The sequence below is a fragment of the Gadus chalcogrammus genome, chromosome 5 (assembly GCF_026213295.1).
Source record: "Gadus chalcogrammus isolate NIFS_2021 chromosome 5, NIFS_Gcha_1.0, whole genome shotgun sequence".
Classification (NCBI taxonomy): domain Eukaryota; kingdom Metazoa; phylum Chordata; class Actinopteri; order Gadiformes; family Gadidae; genus Gadus; species Gadus chalcogrammus.
In genome coordinates, this window is record NC_079416.1 from 17,477,023 (window position 1) to 17,491,035 (window position 14,013).

Below are 14,013 nucleotides of genomic sequence, written 5' to 3' on the forward strand. Positions count from 1 at the left end.
CCCGATTTCCCCCTCCCGACTCTGATCAACAAAGCCCAGATCTGTTGATGGTTCTACCAATTTAATTTGTGGTGCTGCGGGGTACAAGTGTTTTTTACCAATCACAAATCTTAAAAATGTTAAATAGTAAATCAGTTATCCTGTAGCGGGGTGGACTTTGAGGAGTGCAGAGAACACAGTGTATGGATCGTCACGTGGGAATGACAATGGCCAATTTGGAGCCACACTGACCGGTAATCAAAACAAATGCCATTGCTGCAAAAGTAAAGTGTGATGGGTTTGTGAAATGGAGTTCAACTGACGCTACAACACGTACAGTACATTTTCACGCTGTCGACATTACTTCGTCCATAGTTATTTAGTCGTTCTAGATTAGAGGACGTCCGCCATATTTGTTTGCGCCCAAGACAATTTGAGCCATTTGTGAGAGCTTCTGATTTAATAACCAGAACTATGTTGTTTGGGAATGGAATCGGTTAGTGTGTGGTGTGCTGCTTTGGAAAAACAGTTGCCTTCCACACACTTAACGACCAGTCATCGATTCTAGTGTTTGTCAGGCATAAGTAGACTTTCCTTGCTCAAAATATGGCCTAGGAGGTAACTTTGCATTAAAGCAACAGCAGTCGGTTGGGCGTTACTGCCACTGTCGATACTCAATATGTTGTCTTTGTACAGTTATACGGGAAAGTTGGGTGCAACACGCCCAATGTTTCCCACGCTATATTGGTTCCCGATCATGTGCATGAGCATATTGAACGAGATGAGCAAGGTGAAGTGGAACTTCAGTAGGTAAGTCCAAATTCCAGAAACAACCTGTAGCATCAAGGTGTCGTCTCATTGTTATACATAGGTATGCCTTAAGCAGTACTCCCTTAAAAAGGCTCTCTGATTATGTGCCAATAATAATCAATCACTTCACTATTCTTGGAACATTAATTTGTACCGTAACCCGCTCTGTTAAGGGGACTGTATGTTTGCAAAAAAAATCTCCTCCAATCATAACGATTGTTCAGGTATTTGACGAACAGCCTTTGTGTATTGCAGTGCCAATGATGCTGCGTGTCATAAAAAAAAAAGTGAATCCTAATAGGTTGCACGCTAGGCCTTAACTGCATTGCTCTGGGTAACGGCCTTGATGTAGTTCGGTAGGCAGAGACCAATGCACACAATGGTGTGACTCCTGAGCTTATAGATTGTACCACTTCACCGTCATTTATAACCCTGGAGTTATAACATCAACACGTGTGTAACAGAAAGAGAGCGTAAGATAGAGAGAGACAGAGAAAGAATAATTCACAAGCATGTCTCTGACGGATGTTGGACTAGAGGACATGATTTCCACTCACTAGCTGGGGGTTGGGGGGAGGGGGGGGTTCTGCTGTAGAGAGTCGCAGAAGCCCCTGGAGCTTCGGGGAATTGCTGTTAGTCACATCTATTTATCGCACATTTATTAACAAGAGAAGGACCTGATTCATTGAGATAACATTTTGTATCGTTTCACAGTGGCCTGGTCAAGTACCAGTAAACAATATAGTTTGTTTCAGAAAACAATTAGGCTGCAGACATGGGGGGGTCGAACCTGGTACAATCCTGGCTGGGAGTTGAACAATATGCCTCATCCCTAAACATTACATTCCTGAAAGAAGCAACCAAACACATAAATAAAAAAGACAGAATCCACCTATTATTTAGAACACAAATTCCAACAAGCCATAAAAAAACGTTTAAAATAAAGAAAAAAACTGAATAATTTCTCCCCCCGCGACCCAATCCCGGATAAGCGGATCGACGATGAGGATGAGGAGTCATTTCTCTTCCGTTTAAACATGTCTTATAAAGCCAGCTGAAGAGAAACAGACTTTCTCCTCCTCCAGTATGTGGTCCCTTCACCAGATAGCTGTTAGCCGTGAGGACAAACACCGGCTCGCTATTTAAAGCCACTCCATACAGCTGTTCAAACACTCGGCTATCCGCGCACGTCAGCTGAAACGCTTACATGACTCAGTGGCTCCACAACTACATAGATACGTTAACTGCTGTGTGCGTGTCATTGTGCATGCTTCAGTTTTGCGATCGTTATGAGGATGACCCGCTCACACAAGGAATGCGTGCGTGTCATCATTTCACACAGCTAATAAAAAAAATGGGACGCAAACAACTCATCCCAATGACTTGCACTCGCCTGAACACAAGGTATCCACAGTACCAAAAGTTATCAGCAGCCGATAAGTGACGTCACTGCATGCGTGTTTGCTTTGTGAGTGTGAGAAAGAGCGAGAGAAAGAGAAAAAAAACGGAACGAAAGAATGACGACAGACAGAGAAAGAGAGAAGACAGAGTGTGTGGGATGTTGGCTGTATATATTCCACCATGGCAACTCCACGTTTACTTTGGCAAACAAAAGTGTTTGCCAGCGAACACGCAAGTAGGTAGCTAAATGCTAAACACATCCAACTGTTCCCCAGTCATGTCCCTGAGGGTCACACTGCATCATTAACCCAGACAGACGAGAACACTGGAATTCAGCTTATTGTGGGTGTCACAACATATAAACAGAGACATTAAATAAACATCAGCGCAGTGTTGACAGTTTCAAGTTACCGAATGCCGGTAATCAGCAGGGGACAGCATTGACATGACATTTATTAGTCTCTCTTGAAAAGTGATAGTCACTTCCTCATAGCTGAAAATCCCTGAGCTAATGTAGTTATTTATAAGCCGTCAAGGGTTTCAGGTGGCATTTTCCTTATTGACGAAGAAACACATGGCATTTATGGATGGACTCAAACTTTACTTCCATCTATAATTGGGAGTTATATGAACAAAGCAATGGGACTATATTGGAAATGCCTTATTGTTCAGTCCCTGCCCTTTGCAAAGTCACCACTCTTCCTCCCTCCGACATGGCTAGCCATATTTCCCATGATCTTGATTGCTCGCCCTCCATTTCTTCTCCCCCATGCCCTATCCTCCTACAAACTGATTTGTAGGAGTCCTATCCCTCATCCCCGTCCTATCCCTCATCTCCTTTACCCTCTGCGTTTAATCAATCCATTACTCAACCACTCCTCCTTCCACGGTATTGTAGAGAAGAGATGGGGAGCGTGTTGGCCTCCATGTCGGAGGAGTGTTCCACCTGCGTTAGCCATGCCTGGTGACCTATAGCATTACATAACAACATGCAAGTGCGTCTGTTCACTGGCACAAGCTCTCTTGTGCAAACAGATTCACAAAACATTGTGAATCACTTGCCCAACAGGATTGGTCACTGAGTGAAAATACCAAAAACGGGGTCTACGGAAAGGCTGAATATTATGAAGCTGTATGTAGGAGACGAGGGGAATATAGAATGGTGAATGCGTGTGTGCGTGCGTGCGTGCGTGTGTGTGTGCGTGTGTGTGTGCGACGTCAGGGTACAGGAAAGGAAGCGCGGCGCCGCCTTAAGTACCCAACAGGAAAAGGTCTCACAAAGAAGAGGAGGAGGGGGGGGGGGGTTGCAGAGAGTGCATTAAAGAAGAAGATGAAGAGGAAAAAGAAGAGATCGAAGCATGGAGAGTTTGTGCATGAAGTTGTTTGTGAATGAAGGGGGACCTTGGAATCCAGAAACATTTGCATTTCCTCTTCATGAAAAGCAAGCAGGCATAACAGACGTGCTGAGGCACGGACAGAAGGACGCAAGCACACACACACACACAATAGTGTAACACCACAATATAATACGGATTAGCAACAGCGAAAATGATCATAGAAGTGGACCAAAAAACCCAAACTTACTTTTCCTTTTTTAAAAGAAAGCGTCTTCATGAACTACACTCCTCCGGGTCCCCAACACGTCTCCATCCTGTATCAACACACACACACAGACAAGGTGCTTAGTAAAATTGCACTGTGGAGAAACAAGGCTCAGCATCACGTCAAGATAGAGACGGCTCGTAGCGTCCTTTGACCGCTGTTATGGTTGGCAGCCCGGGCCGCTGGGCCCAGGGCCCGCGGCCGGCTGGGCCTGACAAAGCCATCACTGTGGGTGGAGGAGTCCACAGGCGGACACACAGCCAATGAGCTTACTGCTGCACTGACACACGCACAGAGACCTGCGCGCACACGCACACACACACACACACACACACACACACACACACACACACACACACACACACACACACACACACACACACACACACTTTTGCAATAGGCTCATGCATGAGCAGGCAAAACTGTTTTGGCTGCAACAACACAAGGGACCTATTCAATGTACTCTGGCAAGAGTCTGAGGGGAGGCATCTCTGCCCTAACCATAATGTACACACATGGTAACACACAGACGTACGTACTGACACACACACACAAACGCGGTAATACACGCCTAAATACAGACACGCACACACGGCAAGACACATACACACACACGCCATTATCATAATCATCACCAGCACAACAACACAATCTGTAGTTGTGAAAGCTCACGTGCACACATTTGTGCACATGCACAGAGCCCTGTAGGTTTGGAGCATTCTGCTACAGTAGCATTCCGTATGTTTGGTTAAGCACAGAGAATCCAGGTTTAAGACGGAAGTCTGGACTGAATTTACAGGATGAGTGAGCAAGAGAGAAGAGGACGATCAAGATGTTGAGAGTGAAAGATGGAAAATTTTCGTTCAACGGTAAAGCCTTGCAGAGTCTTGCTAATTCACATTTTTGCTGCCAACAGAACGATAAGAATAACACAAAAATAAACATTCCTGGCATTCGCCTGTGCCTCTTTTATGGTCTGTAGCTGTATTTAACCTGCTGCTTGGTTTGACTTAATTACTGGAATTGGATTGAGTTCTATCATATATTTGTTGAAGTTCTATTGTTATCAGGATTAACTCTCTGACCACGGTGGCCAACTCCCCACATATCCTCTCCTCTTCCCTCCCTTCATCACCTCTCCCCGACTCTCTATGTTCTGCTTCCTCACATCTGGTTCCAGCAGACGTTTCAGAAGCTAGAAGACATGCAGTGCTTTAATGAGCGACAATTTGATGGATTCACGAAGGCACACAACAGCAGAAAGAAACACAAACATCCCATATTTAAGTTGGAAATGTATTCCAAACATTAAGTAGGAGAGAGTAGCAAGGGAGATAATAGCAACCTAAATAATATCAATACTAACGAACCAAGACTGACAATTTTACATTTTCACATGGCTTACAATAAAAGTTAGCTCTCTTTTTCGAAAGAAAAGCTATTTTCCCGAATCCAGGCAGACGCATTCCAGACAATCTTTCCAAAAGACACGGAATACCCCAACAACCAGGAACCGCATGTTTGTAAGAGTGTTTGTATGTAGGGGGATTGGGTAGGGGGATTGGGCGGGGGGGTGGGGGGTGGCGCACCAGTGTAGTCGGGCAGTTAACCACACACAACTGAAAACAGCTGTCTTGCCCCTGCGCTCTATCCGTGCCATTCCATCCATCCCTGCTAGCCCGCACTCTCTCCATCTCTCTGCCTCTCTCTCTCTCCCTCCCTCCCTCCCTCTCCCGCAGTCCCCTTCCTCTCACGAACATTAACCTGCGGGTCACATCAGGGAGATACGGTTCCACCGCGAGGAGAACAAACTCAAACCAGCCCCGGTGGCGCGCCACACCGGCCCTCTGGAGCTACGCTCTGTGCACTGCAAGACAACAGGGAGATACCACGTGTGTAGTGTACAGCACCGTCTAGAATAATAAGGGAGCGTGTGTAGTACGTTGAGCGTAGCACAAATGACCTAGCATGCACCACCTAGCATAGATTATCTTGCGTGTACTTCATAGTGTTACCACAAAGCACATAGCATGTAGCAGCTAGTTTGTACCTCCTAGCATATAACAGTGTGGCACAGCGCATGTCCCAGCATTTGGCATTTAGTCAGAATGAAAGCTTACACCACCTAGCATGTACCATCCAGCATGTACTACATAGTGTACCACAAAGCACATAGCATGTAGCAGCTAGTATGCACATCCTAGCGTATAACAGAGTGTAGCACAAAGCATGTACCACCTATCATGTGGCACACATGTAGTGTGTATCACAAAGCAAGTAACACCTGAGATGAGGCACATAAGGTGGAGTCCATGTGGCATAAAACACATAGCATGTACCAACTAGCATGTACGGTACAAGTTAGCATGAGACACCTAGTGACGCACCTAGCATACACTCCCCCGCATGTAACACCGCTTGGCTTGCTTTTTATATTTATCCTTCATCCTCCTCTGCTCCACAGAACCATTGGATGTGGACCAAAGCTCTGCCCCATAAGCCTGCTGAATGGATTGGCAGTGTATCTTCTGTGAATGTATTATAGGATCTAGTCTACTTGTGTAACTGCCCTATGAATTGACTGCAATGTGCTCCAGCAGAGAAATCCTGTAGTGAATATCCTCTGCCTTGCTTTTTAAATATGTAACAGCTTCGGGAAGGGTATGTAGCTGTTGTTGAGTGTACTATTGGACCAGCAACATGAAGCTCACTCACTGCGAGATGATCACAGATCACATCAACATCAGAATGATGTTAGCAATGCAGGAATCCTGTTCTACTCTAGGTTAGACTCGACTCAGTTTCTATATACAAGTCATCGTGTTGCGTTTTGCCTCTCACACGCCCTTATCAAGACCTTCCACTTTAATGGACGTCTTCAGATAACTTATGGCAGTGTTTCTGAGCACTCAGGGCTCCACTGACAAAACATATACAATATGACAGACAGAAAGACACAGGAACCTCATTTATTCACACCCACGAGCCCTCGTAGCCCAACCCCCTTCTGGCATGCTGCCGGTTTGTAATTCAGTCATACACAACCTAAATGCAGAATCCAGTATACAGAAAAAGGGATCTCAAGCAAACATCCCTCTACATAATTTAGTAAGAAAGCTTGAATGCCGTTATTACAAATCGCAATGTTCACACAACTACGGTACCATTATACAGTATTGTGTGTACAAATGTTTGCAAATTTCACAGAATAACCGACAACTGCATGTTGTGTGGGGGGGTGGAAAGAGAAGAGGAGGAGCCATGTTGAGTGAACCAAGGGGTGGTGGTGGAGGGGAGGAGAGGGACAAGCGGGAATAGAGATCATGTTCAATTTCCTCCACTGGGGAACTTCTCAAGGCTCTGGACCCGACGCCGGCCTGCCCTCACCAGGGAGCCTGGTGAGGGAGCCCATTTCCTGTGGGTGATTAGCAGAGGGGAAATCTCTCTCTCTCTCTCTCTCTCTCTCTCTCTCTCTCTCTCTCTCTCTCTCTCTCTCTCTCTCTCTCTCTCTCTCTCTCTCTCTCTCTCTCTCTCTCTCTCTCTCTCTCTCTCTCTCTCTCTCTCTCTCTCTCTCTCTCTCTCTCCTCTCTCTCTCTCCCTCCCCCTCTCTCCCTCCCCCCTCTCTCCTCCCTCTCCCTCCCTCCCTCTCCCTCCCTCCCTCCCTCTGGGTGTGTCTTGGTGAGGTCTGGGGTTGTTTTGTCTGCAAGGGGAGGAAAGGAATGCCCAATCAAACACAGTGAACAGAACACCTGGAGAGTGGAAGGAGTCATATAGAGAAGAGTCATATTGGAAAGAAAGTCATAGACTGGAGAGTCAAATGGAGAAGAGTCATATAGGACAGAAGGTCATAGACAGGAGAGAGTCATATAGGAAAGAAGGTCCTATAAAGAAGAGAGATTCATCTAGAGATAAGTCACGAAGAGAGGGAATAAATATTATTATAACCACCGTTGAGAGATGGATATCAAAACAACTAATTGTTTTTGTTTGCCACCCATTATGACTGTAAAGAGCATTCCTTGTACTGGACTATGCATTCCACTGCAAGGAGAGGGCGGGGCAGGAATGCATCAAGTCTGTTGACAAGCTGTCAGGTTGGAAATAAACCTTCAGCCCTCTTTACCTTTTAGTTTACCTTGAACCTGTTCCTTATGCTAGGCATGACGAAGCAGTCCTTTGGTTCCTATCTGTTACACAAGTCACAGCTAATTTGTTTCCCTTGATACCATTTCTCTGCATAGCCATTCAAGCGTTTAAATCGTTTCGAAAACCAGTTTGAGGCTACACATTGAAACTGCGGCTCAAGAAAATAAAGAAAACATCTATAAAGTTTGAGATGTTGAAAATATAATAGTATTTTAAAACATTGGGAATCCATTGTTCTATTAACGTTAAGTTGAAGAAAAAAGTATTAAAAACAGTGGTGCATAATTTTTTTTTATTCCCCCCAGAATGATGGCATGAAAGCAGGGGTAAAATGTGAATAGGATTATGTTGTTTGTAGGATATTTATATCAAAGAAATATTGTAAATAAAAAACAAACTGTCAGAAACTGGGCATGATACTTATGTACAGTTTGAGAGCAGGGCGGTGTGTGTGTGTGTGTGTGTGTGTGTGTGTGTGTGTGTGTGTGTGTGTGTGTGTGTGTGTGTGTGTGTGTGTGTGTGTGTGTGTGTGTGTGTGTGTGTGTGTGTGTGTGTGTGTGTGTGTGTGTTTGACCCAAACTCTTGATGTACAATGACTGAGACAACAATCCCAAACTGACAAACTAAATCACCCCTTCACTGCTAACAAAAACCCAACCATTGTTCATCTGGCACTACACGTGTTACAGACGTGTTGATTGGATGTTGGCTGGTGTTGTCCATGCAGCGGCGTTCCTCTTTGAGGGACACATACAACGGGCAGATGGCAGCCCAGGAGGGATGATTGAATGGAAGACCATCCAGATGTAGACCAAATAATGACTCGCACATGGCCACCAAGTGAGGCTTTTGGTGGGCGCGGGTGTCTGTGTTTTGAGGATTGAAGTCCTTATTCGACTACGGATATAAATTGTGGTTACAGGGTGCTGGGTCTGTTTTTACAATCTAATTTCTGCCCGTGATAGCCCGCTTAGTTTAGTCTGGTCTGGACACGCTAGCTAGAGAGAGGGAGACCTCTTTGGAAACGTTGGGTGTGGGACAGGACTCAAATGCCCCCCCGATGTTAAAAAACCCCTGGCACTACACAAACAATGCTTGGATGTCAAGAAGAGTCCCCCTCCAAAATAAAACCAAAGCAGGGTCAGAAAGAGAGAGGGAGGACTAAAAGAGAGAGGGGCTGGCTATAGCAAAGCAGTTGATGTCTACTCTGTATGGGTCAATCCCAGTATGGTGAAAGTAGCGATGAGCAGACATGCCAAGACACACAGAGGGATGGATGGGCCAATGCCTCCGGGAATGGGGGAGGAAAGTGATTGCTAGTTGCTGCTTCCAAACATTTGAGGCCCCCCAACCGAAAATAACATTTCAGTCAAGTTATTCAAGTCTGAGCTTTCAGTCCAACTGCGTCTTGACACAACGACCAACAAAAAGGAGACTTTTTTTTGTTTGTTTTAAAACTTTGATTTTTCTTTGCTTTGAGGGTTCCTGATCTTTCTTGCAGCCCCTTTGGATATGAGCCTTTGCTTCTAAATGATGAGTACAGCGACAATATGAAGGCCGAGGTAATGGAGAAATCCAAGTACCGGTACACTTAAGTAAACCTGGAGATAGGAATAAGAAGTTCACAGATATATCAGAAAGAATGTGAAGAAGAGTGGGGAATCTATGGGAATAGAGAGGAAGGACAAAAGGCCCGGTTGCCATGGCGTCGGAACATTCCTTTCACCGAGAACATGTATATTTTCTGATCACAAGAAAAATAATCCATGGGAGGAATTTTATTTTGAGAGCCGGCGGGTAGATCATAGGCTTACGGTGGGTCAGAGGGGATTACGCGAATGAGTGTGAGTCGATGAGTGTTTGTGTCTATGTGTGTTCCATGTATCAGAGAGTGGGTTAATAGAACACAGCCTCTTCCTATCCGTCCCCTGTTTTATCACTCTGTCACTGTTGTCTTCCGCGGTGCCCAGCGAGCAGGAAATACAACTTCACGCCAATCTCTGGGCCAAGACACCCGTGCAAGCTGCTGGCATATCGATAACAAACCCAGCATCTAGACACATAAACACACACACATACACATACGTTATCCAGCTGTTTAACTGTATATGACAGAAATAGATGTCTAAAATCACTTTTGGAAGGATGTTTACACAGGTGTCCGATTCCAGTAAAATCATCTCCTTCGCCTTTTGCGGCCCTCATTTTGGTTGCCTTTATTTTGCATGCTGTCTGTTTTCAATATGCTCAATCTGATTCTAGATTTCTTCTGTTGATGCTTAAAGATTGTCAAACAAACTAATGTTCCCAATAATGAGTTGCATAATTACACATCTGTTGGTCTCGGAAAGCATAAAAGTGACATCACAAGGTCAGTACTAAGGAAGCAGCCAATCAGGGTGCAGGAACGAACCAGCAAGTGGATCTAAGAATAAAACTGTAATTGTTTGTTCATGATAGATATTGGATTTTCCTGGTGATAAAAGAGCATTATGGACTTTTTCTGTTATGAATCGCATTCAGCATAATGCCATGTGTCACTTTTTCAAATCGTTCTTTCAGCAGTTCAAATGTAATAATATTTTGGGATTTTGTCATCAAATGTCAAACCTCTCTCTTAAAATGTGACGCACACACAAGCAGGAACAGACCACACACACACACACACACACACACACACACACACACACACACACACACACACACACACACACACACACACACACACACACACACACACACACACACACACACACACACACACACACACACACACACACACACACACACACACCAGCTGGAACACCAGTGGAGCCTGAAGACCTCTGGACGAACCCAGAGAAGTGCTGGGTTCTGTGAGTGGGTCCAGCCTACAGACGTACAGAACCCTGGCCAGACAACCTCACATCCAACAGCCCTGTAACGCAACGCCCGTGAAACAGCGAATCCAAAACATTGGATCGTTTTAAGCGGGCTTCTGGATTAGAGGGTTTGGAACATTTGTTTAACTGTCATGGCGTGGAGGAGACCTATTATGGTGGCACAAAAACACATCAAATTAAAGGCGAGTTATGGTTACTGGACGCATACCAGCCCCACTGGGTGAAGGACAAAAGGTTCACGGTGGGCTCAATTCTCAGATCGTTATCAGCCTCTTGTTCCAGCCGGTGTTGTGATGTCTAAAAATATGTCATTTCGAATAAATGCACAGAATGTACACCTTCTCTCACATTATAAAGAAAAACAGACAGACAGAATGATTAAGAGACCGGCAGACAAATATAGAGAACGGTTAAGAGACAGAGAGACAAACAGTGAAAGGCCCATGGATGGCCCTTTATACATGTTGACTGAGCAGTCAGCAGAGATCTGAGAGGAAGCGGGCAGATCTGGAATGCACCTTGAACCAGACTGGAATGACTCCTGAAATATGCCAAAAATGTACCCCCGCCCCCACCAAGACAGGGGCTGGCTACCCACCATCCTCCTATAGACCCAAAACGCCAACCCAGCTCTACCCCCCCCCCCACACACACACATCTATCTGCCTTATTGCCTGTGAATTCTCTTGGCATATGACATTAAGATGTGTGAGTACCACCCTTGTGTTATTGATCTCACACACACACACACACACACACACACACACACACACACACACACACACACACACACACACACACACACACACACACACACACACACACACACACACACACACACACACACACACACACACACTTCTAAGGGCAGTTCAGATTTCCAGGTTTTCATTAACTTCCAAAAATATCCAAAGGCCAGACTCGGAGCACAAGGGGGGGAGGCAGAGAAAGAGTGGATACTAGAGATAACTGAGATTGGGCGAGTGGGGAAGAAAGCAAGAAAAGGACTGGGAAAAGTGGGTTAAATCAATAACTAAATCGAACTGAAATAGTGAACAAGGCAACGAGAAAGAGATGGATGAGAGAACAGGTCATTATAGGGAGTTAAGCTGTGCTGGAAAGTTTGGCTTTTCCGCACGATTCAAAAACACCCCAAAGAGGGAAAAAAATGTGGCAAAGGAATTTACAAGAAACGTCTTTTAACTTCCCAGTCTCCTCCCTCCCTTTTCGCTCGGCCCCACTCTCTCTCATTATCTCTCTCCCTCTTTCTCTCCATCCCTCATTCCCATTCTCTCTGTGCCTCCTGGAAGCTTTTGAAGTCTGCGTCCCCCCCCACCGCCCCCGACCATCGGGATTGTGGGGGTTACCTGTATATCTATATATAAAATAAAATTATATACTTTTTTATTATTATACATTACAGTGAATTTTTTGTGCATACATACTATTACCGTGGATTGAACCAAACATGCATAGGAAGGGGGGTGGGTGGCAACAAAGAGTACTACTGTAGAACCTGCCGAAGGGCCTAGAGTACACACACACACACACACACACACACACACACACACACACACACACACACACACACACACACACACACACACACACACACACACACACACACACACACACACACACACACACACACACACACAGGGGAGGAAGAGGAGAAGGAGGAGCAAGGATTATTTTAGGTCTTAACTTGAAAACCAGTATAACAAACGGTAGCGGAGATTGACCCACATAGGAGTTGATGGCGGTCCAAATTCCAGCTGCACCATGGGACAGAGCAAGGGCAAGACTCGTGATTACAGATTGATAAGATCCAACACCTGCTGAGATCAGGCCAGGTTGGTATACAGCCACTGATAGTTGTTAAACTGAATGACCCCACTGATTCTTAAGGGGAGAGAATAGATGGAGGGGAGAGACTGAGAGGCAGATGGACATTAACCAACATAATGCAATCAGAACCTATGTGGGCCTTGTGCTTTAGCCCTGTATGTGTGTATAAAGAACAGTAAAAAAGAACCAGTACATTGGGCCCACCAAGGCACTGTAGTTTATTCCCTGCTCTACAATGAATAAATAAAAACGAGACAGGCAGACGGATACAAATATAACACGTCTGTGTATGCTCTGGCCCCGACCGGACTACCAATATAAACAGTTTGCGGTTGTTAAAAAATAATAAAAAAAGTTCAATTCTTGGGAAGAGTCAAGGTCACGAACAGTAAAACAAATGCAATATAGATATAGTCTGGTCATAAGGAAATAAGGGGTGATTGGCTATAGCCTGAACCGAGAGCAAATGATTATGGGAGAGAGAGAGAGAGAAAGAGAGAATGAGATAAAGGTCCTCTGCTCATGCATGCCAGTAAGTGTAAATGAGTCTACAGGCGGGAGCAAGCAGCAGGTAAATGCTCTAGGTTGTCAGAGAAGGAGCATGTGTGCCATTTTGCTTGATATTTACAATTCAGCACACATATGTGCATAGCCAAAGAGTGTTTATGATCCGTTAAAAATCCTTTTGTGAATGCATGGTGAGAATTGCATTCCTCACAATGAATTATAAAGTATATATTTGAAAGAAAGTGTTATGTTATGCTTGGCGTGTTATGTATTGGGGAGAATGTATACAATTTTAATATGTGGCTGGAGAGAATGCTTGCTTTCAGTTTTACGGCTAATATACTGCTACTACCTCGGCCCGAGGTAACTTATGCTCAGCTTATCAGTAGCACCGATGGTTTAATTTTGGTTTGTTGATTTGTTGTGTGACTTGTGGTGGAAAACAATTTGTTATTCTTATTAGAATACCATCATCACTTCTGCTTGACAATGGCATGACGCAGTAAACCGTATACTATGATGAACGTTGTTATGATTCATAAATGTTAAGAGTACACAGAAGTAGAAACAAGGACCTTCGATGTGAGAGATACGTCTTTAAGGGAGCAGTTTAGCTGGAGTTAAGAGATCGTTTTTTTTTTGGATATTAACTGTATCTAGAAGTTATACTTGTAGTCTATTATTAGCCTTTACACAGATCTGTGTCTAATAGTCTCTACAACATTATGATATTGCTTTTGATGAATAGATTATTGACTTAAAAATATTAAAAGCCTTAAACATAACATTACTGTCTGGATCCAACCTTCTTAGTACGTTTCTGATCAAATTGGGGAAA

At 44.6% G+C, this 14,013-nt stretch overlaps 1 protein-coding gene across 1 annotated transcript in view; it reads right to left on the reverse strand.

The window, feature by feature from the left end:
* luzp1 (leucine zipper protein 1) overlaps nucleotides 1-14,013 on the reverse strand; it is a 38,453-nt gene that overhangs the window by 19,920 nt on the left and 4,520 nt on the right. Inside the window, exon 2 of the mRNA XM_056590190.1 lies at nucleotides 3,775-3,841. The gene's annotated coding sequence lies outside the window, so the exon portion shown is untranslated. The remainder of the gene's footprint in view (nucleotides 1-3,774; nucleotides 3,842-14,013) is intronic.